The 4,812-nt window shown below is 31.8% G+C and overlaps 1 long non-coding RNA gene across 1 annotated transcript; it reads left to right on the plus strand.

Annotated features, from left to right (window-relative positions):
* The first annotated feature begins 4,025 nt into the window (after window positions 1-4,025).
* LOC145134704 (uncharacterized) lies at window positions 4,026-4,605 on the plus strand. Its single transcript, XR_013719284.1, has 3 exons — window positions 4,026-4,124; window positions 4,210-4,278; window positions 4,375-4,605. It is a non-coding gene; the product is annotated as an uncharacterized LOC145134704 (long non-coding RNA).
* The last annotated feature ends 207 nt before the right edge of the window (window positions 4,606-4,812 follow it).

A 4,812-nucleotide genomic window follows, 5' to 3' on the forward strand; every position in this document is an offset into this window, starting at 1 on the left:
GTATCAATGCATAGGTGACTTACGATCCAAATCGCATGTTCTTGTGGTCGCAAGGACGATGATTTCGCTGGAAAAAGTATTCTCCGATCATGTGAGGTAGGCTAATATCTAAAACCCTTTTTGCTAATCTTTTTGCATTTTTTCTCATTACTGAAAGGTGTTGCAATAATACATGAAAAGTCTAACATATGTTGTTTGCTTTGAATTCAAACTGCTACTTTGTTATCTTAAGATGGGTTAGCTAAATCTTACCCGTTGTTAGCAATTTAAACAGGATGGCCACAAGTAAGAATATAACATTTACAGTGAGGAATTCCGAAAGACATTCAAGAAAGAAAACCCTGATGTGAAAGCTGTTTCAGCTGTAAGTACTACACAATACTTGTTATATTCTCTTGTTGTTTGTTTTTTACTTTTTACTTTTTTATTTTTCCATTTTATTTATCTTTCTGTTTATACAGGTTGGGAAAGCTGGGGGAGAGAAGTGGAAATCACTACTAGAAAAAAAATACTTTCCTCGACAGACGAATTACGACGTACAACAGTTTTATGACAGACATAAAAATGTCTGTCATTAAAGTTTGTCATATTTCATAAAATTCAAATGGTCTATGACGGACAAAACTGTCTGTCATAAATTTATGTCGTATGTTAATTTGTTAAATTTTAAATAAAAAATAAATAATGTGCATTTTAATGTATGAATTGATTTGTTTTTTATGAGTTAATAGGATACGCAAAAGACATTATATATATATATATATATATATATATATATATATATATATATATATATATATATATTAGTATATTACTTTAATTCCTAACACAGTTAAGAACAATTTACTTCTTTTGTTTCATATTTTGACACATTACTTTGCTTCCTTCTATAATTTGTCCATGTTTTTCGGTTTTTGATATTTTGATAACCTTATTTTGCTCGGTTGCTATAATGTATCCCTGTTTTATTATGTTTCATATTTTTGACCAAATTACTTTGCTCCCTTGCTATAATTTGTCCCTGTTTTTTAGTTGTTTATATTTTGATCATCTTATTTTGCTCCGTTGCTCCTCTGTTTGCCACGTTACTCGTTTCTCTCTAATCGATACTCATTTTGTATAACCGGATCAAGTGAGGGTGTATTTTGCTCATTTTATAAATGCAAAATGATTTTAGGGCTTTTATAAAAGGAAATCTCATGGAGGGACTGTATTTGTTTAAAAGACTAAATTAAGGAAAATTTAGGGCTTTTAATTGCCCTCGACTTCAACGACCGGGAAAGAAAAGGGGCATACAAACGGACGAGCTTATGAACGATCATAGTGAGGGGGAAAACACGAAGGAAACACGAAAAATGGGAGGGGTTCGATGGTTCTTCAACAATCGGTAGGGTGGCCGTCGTCAGAGGCCGTCGTCGGCGTCTGGATCGACCGGGGAAGAGAGGAGAGCGAAGGCTCGCAGCGGCTAATCCGGAAGCCTTAAACGATCGCGAAGAGGGAGAAGAGACGAAGGCATCGAGGCCTTCTCTTTCTCGTCTGGCGATTTCAGATCGATCACACTCGAGTGGCGAGCTCCGGTGGTCGACTAACCGAAGAAGGACGTGGGCAGAAGCAGTGACGCTGCTGTGGGGTTGGCTTACGTATTGAATCCCATTTTCCTAATGCTCCAAACTAATAACTTCTTTTTTTTTATTTGAATTAGGAAATGTCGAGTGATACTCCAACGATCGATCAAGTACAAAGGTAAGGTTCTATCGAATGTTCCTACATCTAATAATCTTTTAGTTATGCGTTTACTTCATTTTTTTACTTTTAATTTTCATGAAAATGCTATAAGTAGTTAGTGATATATTGATTAGGTTAAAGGCATATCGAATGATTCACTTGAAGGCTTTATCCTGCTAAAGAATTAGTCTAATAAATATGTCTTGCAAATTCTGTCCACTAGGTGTTCGATATAATGCCAAGGTGAGTTACAGACTTACAGTTTAATGTTTTGACTTTTTATTGAATAGGTTGAATATCATTGATCAAATAATTCGACTTTTTAGTGAATTCTATTGTTCTACATTGAATATAATCATTATTTATCTTTTTTTTGTTTAATTGTTTGGTTTTGGCTTATTTTAAAGCTTTTGCACCAAACAAATGATTTCTGATGGGGCCAATATTCTGCTTCTGTACAGGGCCATTCTCATAATAATGATTTTACCCGGGTAGAGTCATCTTGACTATTTTTAGCAGTAGGTTTGTCTTATATGCAACTGTTCATCTTAGACGATATTTTGCAAAGAAAGTTTTGCGTGAAGCTATGCACTACATGTCGAAGGTTTCATACTCAGGTTGATAAAAATCATTAATTTGTTCTAGGAGCTGCTAGATCTTGCATTCTTAGGGAGGAAACCATAAAGTTAACTTCAATGAAGGCATTCGGATATTCCAGTTTCATCCCTACATGACAATCCTACAAGTGTTGAGTATTTTGCTTTTTATAAGTATAAAATTATAAACACTTTTCATTGTAAACAGAATGATAGAATCAAATGGTGGCCAATTTATTATGAAGAGAATGAATGGATTGGGAAAGTCCAACTTTCTATCAGCAGTACAATTGCATCCGATGAAACTACACACCTCAAGGTTTGAAATAATTAAATAAAATTAGTTGTTCACGAATGTTGATTTTTTGTTTTATAATTTATATTAAAATGACAATGTGGACCTGTGGTGGAAACACTCGCGTATGATTTACTGTTGGAAGCTGCCATGTGAGCACAATGTTTCCATACACATAATCATGGTTGGCTTTACTGTATCAGGGAAGGACATTCTGGAACAACACAAATTCCTCATTTTGATTGGACAGGGTGTATTGTTTGACAAAGCTTCCTATTCTTTTTAACACATTCCTCAGTTTTATCTGAATTATCTTTTTCATATGTCCTTATATTTTTGCAGACCATTAAGGCCTTATCCCATATCAAAAAAACGTGTAATACCTGCAGGAATTGAGCTACCTGATTGGGCAGTTGATGTAAGTCATTAACAATCATGATATGTTTGCAGACGTTTTAAATTCATTAGATGTATTTTTCTAATGATATTAAATGTGTAACTTTGTGAGAAACTCCAAAAATCGAGCCCAATAGTGATCTGCAACATCTTACTAAGGTCAGTGAAAGTTTTGGGAATGATTTCCCAAAACCAGATATTGTCATATCAGGTTTTATTTTGACTTAATGACTTAATGTAAGTAAATCCATTAGTTAATTGATGGACTTGAAGTGTTTTACAATATTTACATATATAATTGTTTAATAGTTTATTGCTAATATATTAATTTGTCTCAGTTTTGTAGGGAAGAATGAATATACATATGTCGAGCTTGCATGATAGGGTGCGTGAAAAATGGGATATTTATGTTATAAACTTTATTTACAAGTGATATGTATTTGACAATTACTTTTTGATGAATTTGGAATGTAATTTTGAATGACACTATAGTTCGTGTAATTTAGACAATAAATTTGTAATTTAGCTTGATTAATATTTGGTAAAATATATATATATATATATATATATATATATATATATATATATATATATATATATATATATATAATGTAAAAACTATGTCAAAAATCATGCTGTACAGAACATGTCGTAATTTGAAGTCGTAAATGTCTGTCATAATTACAAAAATGTTACGAATTATGACATTCAAAGCCAGTCGTAAATGTATGTCAAAAATGAATGTCATGTATGTATGTTATAATTGTTGGTCATAAAGGTCTGTCGTAAATTTTATGACAGACCAAATGTTTGTCATTTTCTTTTATGACATGGCTTTCAATGACAGACATTTGTCTGTCATGTATAGGCATTTACGACGGACATTGTCTGTCAAGAAAAGCCTCTTTTCTAGTAGTGAATCCCTTATGCAGCTGTAAGTTTTTGTCTTAGTGGAAAATAACTTTTTTACAGTATAAATTTTACTCAAATAATTAAATGGAACTTAGTTATTTTTTATCTAATCTTATCAGGAAAAAGCACCATATGAGGCCAAAGCTGCAAAAAGGAAGATTGATTATGAGAAACTAATGACAGCATACAACAAGAAACAGGTAATATTTTCATGTTAATTAATAACAAATTAACAACAAACATCATGACTTGTTTATTTACAAAGATTTATGTATAACTCAACAGGATAGCATTGCTGATGATGATGAAGAATCTGAAAAGTCAAAGTCTGAAGTAGATGAGGAAAGTGGACAGGTATTGTTAATGTTTTTTTGTAAAATTGACAATTGATTACAATAAACAAATCAAAGAAAGTATTGGTTTTTATTTTTTGCTTTGAAATAATTACAGGAAGGTGGTGATGATGATGAAGATGATGATTGTGATCAATGCTTTTTTTTTTCAGCAAAATCTGTCTGAATTCATTTTCAGACCAAACAAATATTTGCTGGAAATTTGCATGTTCATGTTCATAGATTATGCTCATGTCTTATCTATGTGTACTTTGCATTTTACACTTCAGTTCTTGCAGAGTGTTTAGCTTAGATTTTATTAATGATCTTTTACTTTATGTACTTTATCTGCGATTTCTCTTTTATTTTGAATTGAGTGTTGATTTTACGTTGTTAAGTGAGTTTCCTTTCAAACCTTTGTACGTAAACTAATTATTATGCTTTATGAAAAAAAAAATGTTTTTTTTTTCTTTTTGAAAGTATGACTGTTTATTAAAACTTCACATGTAAATTGAAAACGAGTTCATGGTGGAAGTGTCTCTAGTGGGGTATTTTG

This window comes from Lactuca virosa, chromosome 8 (genome assembly GCF_052849685.1).
Source record: "Lactuca virosa cultivar CGN04683 chromosome 8, Lactuca_virosa_CGN04683_v6, whole genome shotgun sequence".
NCBI classification, from domain to species: Eukaryota; Viridiplantae; Streptophyta; class Magnoliopsida; order Asterales; family Asteraceae; genus Lactuca; species Lactuca virosa.